This window comes from Amblyomma americanum, chromosome 9 (assembly GCF_052857255.1).
Source record: "Amblyomma americanum isolate KBUSLIRL-KWMA chromosome 9, ASM5285725v1, whole genome shotgun sequence".
Classification (NCBI taxonomy): Eukaryota; Metazoa; Arthropoda; class Arachnida; order Ixodida; family Ixodidae; genus Amblyomma; species Amblyomma americanum.
The window spans coordinates 28816581-28833587 of NC_135505.1; the positions used below are offsets into that span (position 1 = coordinate 28816581).

The 17007-nt window shown below is 46.0% G+C and overlaps 1 protein-coding gene across 1 annotated transcript in view; it reads right to left on the bottom strand.

Annotated features, from left to right (window-relative positions):
- Positions 1–17007, bottom strand: part of LOC144103816 (uncharacterized) — a 59634-nt gene that overhangs the window by 15119 nt on the left and 27508 nt on the right. The gene's annotated exons all lie outside the window — the stretch shown is intronic.

The window sequence follows — 17007 nt, forward strand, 5'->3', positions numbered from 1 at the left end:
ACGAGTTTAACGGATATCGAGAACAGTCAATACATAATCGCGATGTAATCACATAATTACGAAAAAGAAAAAAGGTTTGAAAAGAGGCAACAAAAAAGACTGCGCACCGTGTCAACATTTAGGAATGCTGATGCAAGAGATCAGGTTTTTGGTGATATATGCTTTAACTATGTCCCCTGTTGTTTTCTCTAAGTATGTGTACAACATTCTTGTGGGGCTTAACCCCTCGCATGCGAGAGAGCGGGTGGCAGTGCGTCAATCAGGATCTCCGTTTTTCACATTTTTTCCGCGCTCTCGAGGACGTGTGTTCAAACAACGATCTGTCTGGGCCTTATGTACTGGGTTCCGCGTGATAATCTATCTGATAGACGACAACATTGGCGCAATAAACAAATGGCTTGTCATGACGAATACTGCGGCATTATGAGCACTGTGGTTCGGTGTCTCTTGTTTGCCATGCGCGGATGGGAAGATCTGGCAAGTTTCATGGGGGCGGAGAAAAGCACACCCTCCTGATACCATTTCACCATCCATCTTCTTGAAACCCAGCCAGAGGCGGTGAACACACCGGATGATTGTTAATTTGTTTGTCTACCTGTATCGTATTGCTGGATAGTTTGCAAATGCGTCGACCTTGCTTATTTAACCTGTTCTCCGGAAATGCATGCTAACAGCTATTGTTGGTGTTTTACTTTCTGCAATCTGCTCATCTGAGATTCGATAATGCTGTTTATTAAGTGGAAACGCAACTTATTTAGGGTGCTCTTTAGGCTTGTTTTAGAAAACAGTTGGTCACTATTTTTGAGTTACCTGAGCTGAAACTAAGGTCTTGTTTTAATAATTAAAACCTTGTGTTGTAGCGCTAGCATACATGAGTTATCTTGTATTTCTAAAAACTGTAAATCGTCTTTGGCAGCCTCACATCTGAATCTCAGTCCGAAGTGACAGTTCTATCTTGGTACATCAAGTTAAGAATCTGCCCACCTCAGCTTCATGCAGCTTGCGGCTTCCGTCCGTCTGTCGGATGTCCGAGAAGAACGTGCCGAATTCCGACTGATGGCGGCAGACCCTTCAATTCACGCTCTTTTTTCGACTTTCCTGTGCACCCGCTTTTCAGAGAATGGGAGAGCACCACGGACTCTTTAACGGAATTCCTCAAGATAACGGTTAGATCACATCATCGACAAGGCAACCAGCAGACACGACAGCGAGGCCGCCGCGGTGACTCAGTAAGTGTGTCGCTAGGCTTCAGACCCGAAAGACTCGGGCTCGATCCCGGCCGTGGCGGTAGCATTTCACTGGAGTCGAAATGCTAGAAGCCCGCGTATTGTGCGATGTCAGTGTAGGTTAAAAAACCATTGCTGGTAAAAATTTTCCAGTGCCCTTAACTACGTTAAAGAAGAAAATACCAGCCAAAAAAAGACGAACACATGAGGAGGGAACAACACAGGACAATGGCTGGATCAACGTCCTGAAAGTTTTCAAGGAATGTGGCTCAGGACTGAAATTCACATTTGAAGCTGCCGAAGAGGATCTTCTACAGCTTTTAGGCACACAGGTCAAGCAGGAAATAAATCTTGTACGCTGCTGCTATAACATTAGGTCAGTAAAAACGATCATTATTTTAAGCTCAGGGCTCGAAAAGATTGCGGAGAACTGCGAAGCTAAGGCATGCCTCCAGGATGCCTTAAATAAGTGGTATTTCCACTTTAAGGATAGGACCTTCGAAGCTCAGATCAGCAGATTAGTGAAAGCAGGATACAACGACAGCTGTTAGCGCGCATCTCTATCACGGATCTCCCCGGAGCACACTCGTACCGAAAGAATGGACTAGGCGACAGGTGTACTCACACAAACGCACATTTAATACACCCTATGTGACACACACACTGAACACAAAACTAACAAAACTAACACAAAACACAAAGAATAAAAATACACACGACCCGGGAACAGTGCCACCAGCGTCTACTATTAGCGCTTGACTGTTAGTGGTTGGCGTTCGTGATCACGGTTGGTTCGGTGTGGCTACAGCGTTGTATGGGTCCAGTAGCCGGCGTCGAGGCGGCGTTCGACATGGTTGGGCTGGCGTCGTACAAGCTCCCGGTCCAAGCGCCCGTGGAGGTGATGCCGGTGTTGTTGGCGGTGGGGGCACCACCCGGATGGGTGGCAACAGCGCTGTAGACGCCCCTGGCCTTAAATATATTTTACCTGAAATGAGTATTCTTGCAAAGCCAAACCCCATCTCATGACTTTACTATTGTTCATGTTGGCCTTGGTTAAGTACTCAAGCGGCTGATGATCTGTTTGAAGCCTGAAATGTCTCCCATAAATATAAATGTGCAATTTCTTTACCGCCCACACCACCGCCAAACATTTCTTTTCAGCCGTGGAGTAGTTGCGTTCACTAGTCGATAATCTCTTGCTTGCAAAAAATACCGGATGTAGCACGCGATTCTCTTCTTGCAAGAGTACGGCTCCTAAAGCTCGGTCTGATGCATCAGTGCGAAGCACAAACTCTTTATCCAGATTCAGAGCAAGCAGTACGGGCGGTTTTGTCATGTACCCTTTTAACATCACGAATGCATTTTCATGTTCAGTATTCCAATTCACCTTATTGCTTGCCCCTTCTTAGAGAGTTCGACAAGCGGGTCGGCTATGTGGGCATAATCGGAAATAAAGTCCCCGTAGTATCCCGTTAGACCCAGGAACGGCTGTACCTCTTTCTTGGTCGTCGGTGTCTGGGCCCGCTGTATTTTGTTCACGATGTCGTCTTTCATCGCGATACGGCACATCCCCAGCTTGTGTTCGAGAAAAGAAATGGCTTCAAAGTCCACCTCACATTTTGCCGGTTTTATGGTCAATTTAGCTTGTTGAATTCTGTCAAATAGTTTTTCCAGCGTAATTACATGCTCTTCCCACGTATCTCTTGCCACAAGAATGTCATCAATATAGTGTTCTACATTTTGGAGCCCATCCAAAACCTTCCTCCTCAGTTTCGTGAATATTGCAGATGCTGTCTTCAAACCAAAAGGCATAAATTTAAACTTGAATAAACCCGCAGAGCACGAAAAGGTAGTCTTCTCTTTAGACAAATTTTCCATTGGTATTTGCCAATACCCTCTAGCTAAGTCACATTTAGAAGAAAAAAAAAACATTTGTGAGCCACCTTAGCGGACACCACGTCCGCTCTTGGTATGGGTTCGGCATTGGGTACTATGATGTCATTTAGCTGACAAAACTTTACACGCAGTCGGTTAGTACCATCGGGTTTTTTGACAACAAGAGAGGCGCATTGTATGCCGAGCACGACCTCTCAGTCACACTAAGCTCATGTGCCAAACTCTCGCGGAGCGGACTCATTTATTCTTCACTTAACTCGCAACATTCTTTGCGACCTTTCAACTCACTCACAAATCACATTTGCAGGCTGGTTGTGTTCGAAACTGGTCTTTTCCCGGTGGGCGCAGCAGGGTTTGTGGAGCTTCTCCCAAGCGTACACCCCTGACGAAGCCGGGCGCCGGGCCGGGGGACGCTTGTACCCATTTTTACCGGTGGGTAGCCGACGGTGGGTTTCGAACCAGCCACCTTCCGCAGCTGAGGCGAACGCACCTCATTTTCAATTGATTCTCGAACTGCTAAAGGTAGTGGGTATTGCTTCACGCTGATTGGTCTATCTGTAGAGAGATCTAATCTGCAACACATGAAATCGGTTTTGCCTGGCACATCCGAAAACACATCCCCTTTGCTTTGGAGTAGGGTCTTTATCTGTTATCTTCGGTCTTCATTCAAATTGGGGTTTATTAGCCCCTTATCACATGCTACAGTTTTCTTCCCACTGCACGTGGGCACATCGACAACATTATCGGTATGCTCGGATACTACCGAGCATGCTACCTTGAGGGCGCACTGTACGGGAACTTTCTTCGTACTTTTTCAACATGTTTGCATGGAAAACTTTCTTCGAGTTATTGATCAATAACTCATAATCCATGTCATTTTTCTTCTGCATCAGTAACATAATATGATCCGCGGGTATTAGGATTACAACCTGGTCGCTCGGATTCATATTCCTGCGAGTGACTTTCTTGTCATTGTAGCCCTTATAGCGTTCGCGCGCCCTTTCCAGGCCTTGATGTGCAAGCCTGCGTGTTTCGTCCAACTTGTCCCGCAACTCAAAAACGTATGTGTATGTTTTCCTGAGATCTGATGCAATCTCCTTATTAGCCCACACCTCCTTGAGTATTGAAAGTGGACCTCTAACGGTTCTCTCATAAAACGTGTTGGAGGGCGAGAAACTAAGGCTCGTTTGCGGTACTTCGCGGTAACCGAACAGAAGAGCTGGGAGATATGTATCCCGATCAGTAGGTCTCTCCTGGCACATTTTCTTGATCATATTTTTGAGGGTGCCGTTGAAACGCTCTACAAGCCCATTACACATGGGATGGTAAGGCATTGTCAGTAACTGCCTTACTGACAAAAGGAGGTTTACCTCCTTCATTAGTTTTGATGTGAAGTTCGAGCCCCGGTCTCTCAAAACTTCCCTCGGGAACCCATAACGCGAAAACATTTCCAGAAGGCTGTCCGCCACATGGATACTGTCAATAGTTCTCAGTGGAATATCGTCAGGATAACGAGTGGCCACGTCAACCAGAGTAAGCACATATCTATTGCCTTTGGCGGATACTAGAGAGATTGGCCCCACAATGTCAGTAGCCACTCGCTGAACGGTAGGTCGATGGCTGGCATCTTGCCCAGAGGTATGGGATCAACTCTTCCCTTCGGAACTGTGCGCTGGCACACGTCACATGAGTGAACAAAGCGCTTAAAGTCACTCTGCACACCCGGCCAAACGAACTACTCGGTGATCCTTGGCACCGTTTTTCGAACACCCTGGTGTCCGGCCATAGTGGCGTCATGTCCTAAGCGTAGCACGGCCTCTCGCATATCTCTCGGTAACACCAGCTGTTGGACCCACCTTCCTGAACTAAATATGCATTCCCTGTGCAGAAGACCATTTACCAATTGATATTCGAGTGACGTACGACTCTTCTTTCATTTAACGTTTTCCTCGACGCTGTCAAAGCAGGCCTTCAGGCTCGGGTCTTCTTTTTGCCTAATTGCAATTTCGCCCGGTGTTACGCTCAGGCACATCGTAACAGGAGTACAGAGCGGACTCTGCGTAGCTCGGGCTGTCGCTTGAGCTCTTGGCTCCACTTTCGACGAGAAACTGACTGCAGCCGTCTGAGCTTTCACGGGTCTTTCCTTCTTTGGATGTTCTTCAACGTCCAGCACCCTCCACTCGGGATCGGGGTCTTCGACACTTCTTGCACCCGTAATGTTTCCCAAGATGAGATCGTAGATGGGTTGGTCTACGCATTTTGCCACTACCTGCCCAGTATAATATGGCGTGGACACTAGAATCCTGGTTACAGGAAGGTACCTTACTGTGCTATCTACAAGCGTGACGGCTGACGTTTCCCCTGTAAGATCCTCGGCTTCACCAGGCTTCTCCGAACCCAAACTGTTGGCTTCGCTGTCTCTAAGCACCAATATAGGCAGGTCCCCTATTTGCCCAACCACCACCGGCATTGCAGCTTTCGACTTGGGTGTTCCACTCACTGTCTCATTTTCCAGCGGCGTTTGCTTTCCTTTCAGCTGCGGAACTTCGGGTGACGTGACAAGTTCTACCCTAGAGTCGACAACGCATGCAGCTCAGTCCTGCGTTCTGTATCGACACTCATCCAGGGTATGACATCTCCTCTTACAACCTTGACGCGCAACCTTGAAACACAACCTGTGTTTTTTGGGCAGCGCTACTAGTCCGACAGTCAGCTGCACGGTGTCCCACCTTGCCGCAGAAAAAAACACCTTACTGGCGCCTTAGATGCACCGCCGTATGCTCTTGGTTTTGCCGCATCTGTCTCTAGGATCTTTTGGGTTTCCTCCTTTGCCTTACTCAAATTTCATTGCCCTTGAACTTCGAGGAATTGGTCTGCAGTGTCGGCGAACTCTTCCAATGAACATAACTTTCTTTCAGGTGAGCTGCAACACGCTAAAAATTGCTCTGTGACCAGCTTGTCAAGCACGCCTTCAAAACTCTTTGCTGTGTTTGACATATGAAGCCACCTATCAAAATATTTGGTCAGCCTGCAGGAAAACTGCTTAGGGGTTTCCGAATCCTCAGGTTTCGTGGTGCGAAGTCTCACACGAAAAGCCTCTGTCGTAAGTCTGAATCTTTGGAGGAGTGCCTTTTTGACTTTCTCGTAGTCCATGGAATCAGCAGGAGGCATCCTTTCAAACACATTCAGTGTCCCTCCGACTAAACACATGCTTAATGCCATGGCCTATTCACTGCGCTCTCAGCCTTGCCCCAAAGCTATCCGCTTGAATCGTTGCAGATATGCGTCCAGATCATCTTTTTTGTCATTGAAAGGAGCCATCACCTTTCAAGGGCAAACTCTGGCTGGTCTAAGAGATTCTGTGCCCGCTAAGGAACGCTGATCATTGACTGTGATCTCCTCATATCCTCCCGCGACATGCGCCTGTTTCCACAAAATGAACTCCTTCTCCCGTTCTATCCTTCATTTCTCCTGTTCTTCTGCCTCAGGAGCTCTTCGCTCTGCCTCGCGAGCTCTTTTCGCTCCTTGCTCTTCTGCCTCGCGAGCTCTTTTCTCCTCCCGCTCTTCTGCTTCACGAGCGTCTGCGCGTGCTTGCGCCCTTTCCCCTCTCTGCCTATCTGCCTCCTCTTTCTGCCTCTTTCCCTCCTCCTCATAGAGAAGCATCGCTTCTTCATTGCTTAACCCTAGCTTGAGTGCCAGTTCTAACGTTTTTTGCCAAAACCATACTTTCAGGCGTCGAGAGATCAGAAAAATCCGAGACAAAGCAAAAGTAAAAAAGGAAATGAATCCTGGCACAGGCTCGCCACTTATCTTTGTCACGGATCTCCCCAGAGCACACTCGGACAAAAAGAATGGACTTGGCAACAGGTGTGCCCACACAAACGCACATTTAATACACCCTACGTGACACACACACTAGAACACAAAACTAACAAAACTTACACAAATCACATAGACTATAACCACACACGTACCGGGAGCACTGCTACCCGCGTCTACTACTAGTGTTCTACTATTAGTGGTCGGCTTTAGTGCTCACAGTTGGTTAGGTGTGGCTGCTGCGTTGTATGGATTCAGTAGGCGGCGTCGAGGCGGCGTTGGACGTGCTTGGGCTGGCCTGGCTGGCGGCATCGCTGGCTGCGTCGTACAAGCTCTCGGTCCAAGCGCCCGTGGAGGTGATGCCGGTGTTGGCGTTGGATGCGCTATCCGGATGGGTGGCAACAGCGCTGGAGACACCCCTGGCCGTAGCAGGTGGTAGCGTCCTCCGATGACTCTCCGGAATGGGCGCAGGCGCGGCAGGAAGTCCACGATGCGAAGCCGTAGAACGCGAGCTCACCGGAGCAGTAGCCGGCGTTGCCCTCTTCCAGCCGATGCGTCCCTGAGCCTCCAGAGCCTCCGCTTATCTGTTCTTCCCCCCGTGTCTCGCTCTCCTTCACCCTTTTATAGCCTCGGCGTTAGTCCACGTAAGCCTTGTCCTCGTCTTCTTCTATTCTCCAATAATCATCTCTCTATACCTCACCGAATGCTTCTTCATCTTCTTTATTCTTCGGTTAATACACGTCTTATTCACACCTCTTTCCTTGATAATTTTACTTTAGACTCCTTATATGTGACAATCTCCAAAGAACTGTTTAAAGATTTAAAGCTGACGCACTTGCACACTATCCAGCAGCACAGCAGGGACAAATTCGCTATCATCCCGTATGTTAGTTTTTTCTCACGCGGTATCAAGAACTTGGCAAAGGGATATCAGGTAATGTTCTCTAGACTGGCCCCATCCGGTATCTCCGGTATCTGACCATCCATGCATTGCAAATTAGACTCCGTGGTGCTGAAAACCGCGGTACTATTACCCATTACGAATTACCGAAGGTGTCGTCTATAAGATAGATATTTTATGGAGTGCCCAGTACATACGGCAGCCAGGCCACTGTTTCACTACACGCCCTCGAGAGAACGAAAAACAAATGTGCAAAACCAATATCCAGGTTCACGCATTGCAGCCTTCTGTCTCCCATGCGAGGGATTTAGCACCACAAGAGTCTTGTACAAACGCTTAGACAGCTCAACACCGGAGGAAGTTGAAGGGTACTATATCACCAAACGTGGGGGGGTACTTGCATGAGCATGGCCACTTGGTTCCTCAAGGATGATGAAAACGAAAAGCTTGACTCAACTTGATTCCACTCTGCACTGTTAGTTTTCCTTGTATGATTGTAAAGCTTTTTTAATTTTTGTATTTAGCTGATTACAGCCGGTCATGCGTACAAGACTGTTTTCGATGGCGATAAAATACAGTTGAGGGTCAGTGCATGTCCAGCGTCCTTCTTTCCTTTCTTCTTTGCGTTTTTTTCGGGCTGTTTGTTGTAACAGATTACTTTTTACAGATTACATATTTTCCAAATGAGAACGTGAAAATGCTCTGCGATAAATTTAATGATGTATTTATGAACACAACAAAAAAGTTGCGAAATATAGCAGTCAGTAGGCCTGTACCGCATGGACAGAAACGGGCATGTGTGCATACCGCATATCTGCCACTGATAAAAATTGACGAGGTATGGAGCATTATATGCAGAATGAAGCAGTTCAAGCCACCGGGATATGATGGCATTCGTATAAAAAATCTTTACAGAAATTTTGACGTTTTGAAAGAATTGCTTATGAACATACTGAATGGTGTATTCGAAACTGTTGATATGCCTCAAGAACTTGAAATATCTGTTGCCAGGCCAATTTACAAACACGGGAAGAAAGGTAATTGTACAAATTATATGCCAATCACAATACTTCTATCAATAGCACATATTATGGAAAAGCATGTTGCATATGCTATGGAATATGTTTGTGAAAAATACTCTTTGAACATTGCTGCGCATATTGGCTTCACAAGGAATAGAACTACGACTACACTTCTTGAAAAATTTTTGACTATGTTTACAATGCACTAGAAAATAATCGCATTGTGTTAGCCTTATTTCTGAACTTAACTAAGGCATTTGACACGATAGACCATGCGCTACTACTCGAGAAATTATGGACACTTTTTTTCGCGGTCATTTTAACAAGCTTTTTGTCAATTATTTTACAGATAGGTTGCAGTGTGTGATGCTTGATAATACGCGCGGAGATTTTAAAAAAATATTAAATTCTGTGTACCTCAAGGAAGTACACTTGGCGCACTGCTTTTTATTGTACGTGTATCTGATTGGGGTTTATTACAGCTTAAGTCAAACATTTTTCAATACGCTGACGATACAGCACTCGCACTTGAAGCTACTGATTATAGTACAGGCGTGCAATCATTTCAAACGAATATAAGTGGAATGTTTGACTGGTTCTCGCAAAATTTCATTTTTTTAAAGGTTAACAAAATAAAACTGATATGCTCTAAAAAGCCCCATAAAATTGTTATTTTAAACCAACCACAGTATCTTCCCGCATCCCATTGTTGCCCGTGTAATTGTAAAGCTATGAAAATGGAGAGAACAGTTCTGGGCATCCACTTTGACCAACACCTCACGGGGAGCGACCACGTCGTCTACCTCTCTGGAAAGATAAGGGCCATTGCGGCTATGATGTATCACCTTCGTGGCAAATCTCCGCTTCATCTTAGACGATTGATCTATACAGCATTAGTAGAACCTAATGCTGTATATGCTGGCATTACTGTATATGGTAACTGTTCCGTATACAAGAAAGAAGCATTAAATGTTATCCTAAACAGAATAGTGAACACTATATCTTACGCCACCAGACTACACTCGGTTGACATGAAAGGGAAATACGATGAGTTAGGCATCCTTCAGATTCATGAACTTTTCCACTTTGTTGTGTTAACGCGGTATTATTATTCACATGAATATACGACTCTCGTAAAAAAAAGATGTCACCTTGAGAAAAACGGTACGTTTTGTTAGGCCACGGGTTTATACAAAATATGGCAAAAAGATGCGCAATTGTTATGTACCAGCTGTATTTGATACAATTTCTGATGATCTATGTATTGCAAATAACAAGTGTAGGATGATGATGGACATAAGAAATTGGTGTGCAAATGTATTGCCTTGTGTATAGCTTGAGTTGTTTCATATGTGCTATTTTGTGTTCAGACTTTTTTCTCTGTGTTAGCACGAGTGTTTAGTAAAAAAATAAAAATGTATTCATACAGAGTTATTTCTCCACCGGCTGCCTGATCAGAAAACAAGCAAAATGTGCTTAGGCAGATCAGAATGTATGAATATGTACGCATACAGACGAATAAGGTTTGATTTGATTTGTTTGTAAAAGAGATGCGACCAGATTTATCTTGAATGATCGCAGTCACCCACAATTCATTCTATTTTCTATATCCTAGTGCTTACTTTGCGCGCAGTATGTCGAAAGTTCTTCGTCAGCTTAAAATCAAGCGCGGCCGAGAGCGCTATCGTGGTTGTTGCTATCGCCAAATGCGAGCTATTCTGATCGTCACATCTTCAAATCAGCACCATAAAAAATTCTTTTGTAAGCCTTTTCACTGTCTTCTTGACTGCTGAACTGCCATCGCCGCTAAGTTGCAACATAATTCTCATATATAGCTATTGTCCGCCGATGAGAGAAACTAAGCGTAGTTGCAGTGCCCTAAAAACAATGTCTGAGTGCATTTCTGATCTATCCGAAAGACTCCCAAGCAGTTCATCAGTGCATGGTTGCTTTTATTTTCTCTGGACAAACAAGGCACTGTTCACTTGGTCAACCGAATTGTCACAATTAGTTTAGTTTATGGAGTTTAACATCCGAAAGCGATTGAGGCAGTGAGGAACGCCGTAGTGAAGGTCTCTGGGAATTTTGAGTACCTGGGGTTCTTTAACGTGCACTGACATATCGCACAGTGCACGGGCCTCTAGAGTTTTGCCTCCGTCGAAATTAGATCGCCGCCGTAGGCGGGATATAACCAACCTCTTTCCCGTCAGCAGCCGAGCGCGATAACAGCTGAGCCACCGCGGTAGACGTAATGATCACAATTAGTGCATGTCTTGTTGGTGTCGGCTACGTTGGGTGCGCCGGTCAAAGGAATAGCATGGGGATTCATTCGTTGTTACAAACGTTTATTCTCAAACTGAAATTTATTACTAAATTCTTTAATTAAAGTAAAGACTCACTTTGTCAATTTGAACGTAGTTTAACGAGCACAAGAGGAAAAATAGAAACATTTTTTTATTGTAAATTCACTGTGCTGAACGAAAACGTAGCGTTTTTACAGAACAAAGAAAAACGAGGACATGACAGGTTCTACACTTACAACTGAATGAAAACGAACAACGAAAGAAAAAGTCCCATCACTAGGCAAGAAAACTTGTGCGCAAAACTTGAAAGAATATAAAACACACCAGCAATGATAACTTAAAAATCAAGAACTAAAGAAACAGAAAAGAAAAAGACCTAAAAGTCATGAAGGCTATTGTGAAAAATTAAGAGCCTTTTAAAAACTCGTTCTTTCTCCAAAAGGTAAACAGAAGATATGCTAATGCATTCGTCACTACTGCCTTTCGTGATTGCATGGGCTCCCTGCATTTAACTCGCCATTTGATCTTTAGCACATCCTAAAATCTGAGGGCAGTTCTTGCAGTGTTCTGGCAAGTGTTCGCCAGTTTGTAAACAAAGTGAAGTAGCGTGTTGACCCTCCCTTGCGTTTAGACAGATGCCCGTATGTTAAACGGGCAAAAATTTCCAATATATCTCTGACCGCACAGCCACGATAGAAAACGAAGGCTGCTATTTTCTCACCATCACAAAAACTTGTTACACGTTGTCTCAACCTCAGTTTAGGATCTGAGAAGATAGAAATAACAAAGTAAGTGTCACCTTTCAGGAGAACTTGATCTGGGATGTGCATGTAGACTTTGTGATAAATTGCCTGGCCAGAGCTTGCGAAATATTTTGCCGATTTAGACACGTTCTTCCATCCGAAATAAAACTGCTACTTTATAATGCTATTTTCACGCCTCATCTAAACTATTGTAATCTTGTATGGGGAACTACATCACTAACAAACATCAACAAACTCCTTCTTTTACAAAAAGAGCTCTCCGTCATATAGCAGATGTTCCATACGAAGCTCACACAAGTACCTGTTTCCCTTACTCGGTGCAATTCCTGTGACGCATATGTGTGAGCTGAGTGCCATGTTAAAATACAAATATTCCCTGAAATTTAATCGGACGCCTTTTCTACGATTATGTAATTTATCAAACCAACACGAGGTTCCGTACGATATAGGGACAAGAGTACTATTGTTGGTGCCATTTTCCCCCGCGATTCTTGGTCAAACTATATTAGGTTAAACTATGCCTGCATTATTTAACAACCATCATAATTCAGCTACGGACAACCATGCACTATCGAAAAAACACCTGAAACGTTTAATCACTCACAATTTTGGGAGGCAACTTCAATGTTCCAAAGTTTTCGTTCTATTACTATTGCAGCCTTTTGTGCTTGTATTTTAATAATGGCTGCGTTACAGTTGTATTGTGGAAAAATTGTGGTCCGTGCTTCTATGTCTGCAAAAGCCGTGGGAAATGTTTTTAGTCCTGCTTACCCATATGACGATTTCTCCTTTAGACGTTGTTCAGTGTGCAAGATATTGGTGATTAGGTATTGTATTGGTCTTATTGACTCCATGTCTGCCAGTTACATTGAATCTGCAATATTTCTGTTCACCAATATGTGGTATTTTCTGTTTACAATTACTATGTCTACTGCATACTCTTGACTTCGCACAGTTTCAGTAACAACTGTATTTTATTCTCCTGTTATTCGTTGCCGAAAAGAAAGGGGTAAGAACCGTCGCCAAGGTGCTCGAGAAGCGACTTTTTCTTCTTATCAAAGCGTTTATTTCTGTAATGAAAGAAATGCTATCTAAACTGATTTGATTTGCAACGGATCTAATAAATCGTCCCCCTTCCAATCACCTGTCGAGGTGTGAGGCGCACAAAAGATCCTCGAAGGACTTGTGAACGCTGTGCGTCGACAGGGGTGCATCGAACAGCGGAGCTCTGCGCGTGCCAGCCCAGCGGTGCGCGTGTGCCCGTGCGAAGGGTGTGCGCCAGGCGACGGTGACAAAGACGTGGCGAGCACAAGGAGCCGAGAGCTGACGTGTTAAAAAAACCAAGGTGTGAAGGAAGACAACGCAGCGGAAATCGTGTCATTCAAGCGTGGAGGTGGCAGCTGTCGGACATTGGGTCCGTGCTGCCGTGACCTGCCTTCGACCACCGGCGCAAGCCTACTGCGTTCGTTGCAAGTGTGGAGGTGGCAGTCGATGGACTGAGGATCCATGCTGCCAAAAGGCACTCTTGTATAGCCTACTTGAAACCTCCGGCGTTTTGTGAGATTGTAGACAAGACCTGGCTACGGTTTTTTTCTGCTGCTGCCAAGTTCTTCGGGCTGCTGACGTAAGTCCATTGGCGTCTCCCTGTGTTCCTCTCTGCTCCTACTACCACCTGGCTCCCTTCCGCCGCTTCCTTCGACCCATCGCCAGCGACGCGTCGCACTACATCGACCCGCGTTCTCCCTGTCTCCAAGGGATCCCTGCTTCACCTGGGACGCTCAGTACCTAGTGAACTCTTTCCTTTTATTCTGTAGTTTTGTACACTTGTTGAGTGTGTTTTTTTGTTGGCGTGTGCGTTTCTTATTGGCCGCTTTTCCTTTAAATTATAAATACGGCTTCGTTTTCTTTTGTTTGATTTCTTTGTTCTCGTGTTCGAACCTGCATGCTATACCGTTCTCCTTCGGAAAGTCGGGGACACTTTACCTCTTCGCGAGAATTCAGGTGCCACAGGACGAAGCCGTGGTTTTTTTCACCCTTCTCTGGGTCCGTAAAAAGAAACGATGAGCACGTCAAAGGAGTTAATTAGGCAAAGAGTTGGAATTGATAAACGCCAAGCCGCGCACGTGGGTGGCTGCTCAGCAAGAGAAGGAACGCGCAGCACGTGCAGCCGAACGTGAGGCACAACGCATGAAAGGCGCTAGCAGAGGCCGAAGAGCGTAGATTGCAGCTCCAATTAAGGCTCACAGAACCTGGTGGAGGAAATCGAGAAAGCGCAACGGGACCCTCACCAGCGGTTAGCCCACAGAAATTGATCCCGCCTTTCGACGGTCGCAGAGATGATTTGGACGCATACTTCAATCTTTTTGAGCGTATCGCAGAAGGGCACAGCTGGCCCAAGAAAAAATGGGCTACAGCACTCAGTATGTCTTTGACTGGGGAGGCTCTCCGTGTGTTCGGTCGATTGCCTCCAGCAGATTCAATGGATTATGATAAGGCAAAACTTGCCCTGCTCCAGCATTTTCGGTTTACAGCAGAGGGTTATCGCGAAAGGTTTCGCGAAAGTAAGCCGCTAGATAAAGAAACAGGTAAGCAATACGCAGCACGCCTGCTCAGTCTTTTTGATCGATAGATAGAGATGTCGGGAACGACCACAACGTACAATAATTTACGTGATTTGGTGGTGGCCGAACCGTTCATGAGGAACTGTCATAGTCGTCTGTCAATTTTCCTTCGGGAAAGAGAGTGCAAGACGCTGGACAAAATGGCTGAAGCAGCAGACAATTTTCTAGTGGCCCAGCGTCAAAGAAACTTGTCTTCATTCAAAGAATCGTTCGAGGTGGGCATCCCGAGATAGAAGGGTGTTTCATCAAGTAGGCAGTCAGAAAGGTGTGTCATTTGTGATCGACGTGGACATAAGGCTGCCGATTGTCGCTGCAAGCCAAAACAGCTCTATTGCATTTACTTTCAATAAACAGGGCATGATGTAAGTTCCTGCTCACGAAAGATTGAAAACCAGAAGCAGTCGTCCTCTTGTGTTCAGCCAGAGATTGTTGCGCCTGTAACGGTGTTCACAACAGCAGATAGGCTTGAACCAGCTGACGATAAGGTGGTGGTCTGGAAAACCCTAGCAGATGCCCAACACATGCTTGTACTAGAGGGCGAGCTCCGAGGCCTACCCGTGCGTGGTTTACAGGACACGGAGAGCAATACAGTGGTGGTGCGGAGAGCCCTAGTTCCTGACTCAGCTCTCACTGGCTCGACATCTACGGTGTTTTTTTTTATTGCAGTAGTCTGGAAGTTCCCTAGGCAGAAGTCTAAATCGCTTCCCCTTATTTCACTGGCATGGCCCTGGTAAAGTGCACGGAGACACCATTGTACGATGTCATAAATGGAAATATACCAGAGGCCCGTGAGCCGTCAAATTCAGATATTAATTGGAGGGCGTTGCTAACTTATGTCCTGACATACTCTTTGACGAGGTCGCCAGTGAAAATGGTGAGCGAGGGCCCGAAACTGGTGTTGGCTGGAAAGGAAGTTTCTGGACGAAGGAGAGAAAGTATTGGTTTAAGCGTTGGTCCCATGAGGTTCACCAAGGAAGTGCTAGAAGCAGAGCAAAGAGATGATGAGTCATTGAAGGCATGTTCGGTGAAAGTAGGGAAGGTGTTCCACGGGAAGCACGCCACTTTGCATTCGTAGGCTTGCCCACGATAGCCTGTTGGCAGGGCATCAGGGCATTAAGAAGACTACAGGTCGAGGTCTGGAAGAATTCTACTGGCCGGGAGTGCAAGAGGAAATTAAGAGGCGTATGCGTTTCTTATTGGCCCCCTTCCCTTTAAATTATAAATATGGCTTCGTTTTGTTTTGTTTGATATCCTTGTTCTCTTGTTTGAACCTGCACGCGATAGCATTCCCCTTCGGAAATTCAGGGACGCGTTACCAATTCGCGACACAAGGGCACTCCGCAGTGTGCTGTCCTATCCCCACTGCTATTCATATAACCATGGCCCCTCTCGCCCACAAGCTCTCCACAATCTGCGACATTGGATATACCATCTATGCGGATGACATTGCCATGTGGTCAATTCAAGGATCCCACACCGCCAAAGAGCAATACAAACCGCCATCCCTGTGGTCGAGCATTTTGTTCAGACTAGCGGTATGCAATGTGCACAGGACAAATCGGAAATAATTCGTATTCATGATCCCCGCTATCATTCCCCCGGCCCAATCATGCTCGAAATTCACAACCGTCCTATAGAAGAAAAATCACTCATCCCCATGTTTGGCCTCTGTGCCCCGCATGAATACAAGCCCAAGCACACCATAGCTGCTCTATGCATGTCCATGCTCAATATCGCACGTATGGTGCGAGGTATCGATGGACATCGCAAACCCATGCGAGGACGACACTATCCACCTCGCCATGGCCCTGGCCATGATTCGAATCGAGTATGGTCTCCCATACCACAATATTGATTGTACCACCGTGTGTAGGATCGGTTGCCACAGAAGACAAATCCAAACACTTACTTGTCCCAATCTTCACCACCTACATCGCATTCACCCAACATTATACGCAGGTGCATGTCCTAGGTGTGGCGAAATTCCCACAATCACGCACATTACATGTACATGCACAGATAAACCGAACCACTTAAAGCCCCACAATGCGGCGCTGGCGCAGAGGAGGTGACGCTGGCCAGCGGCACCCTGGAAGACCAGGAGGCGCTAGTCGCCATCGCCAGAGCGTAGGCGGACGCCACTGGAGCCTTGGACTGAGAATCCCACCCACAATCCGCTCTGGTCTCTTTTTACAAATAAATGTTTATTCTCTCTCTCTCGAACTTCCTTTCCTGTTCTATTGGTGCATATTGTTGAAATAACTGGGTGTTTTGTTTTTGCAGCTTTTTCACGAGAGCCTCTGCGACAGCAAAAAGAACATCTGCATGGAAGCCAGCTTTGCTAAGCACTTGAACCTGAGTGTCAAACTTATGCGCGCTCTGTGAGGACAAGACTTGAGGAGCGCTGACCTAAGGCATGTGATTGCTATTTCTGGCTTGATGAGCTTCGTGTGGG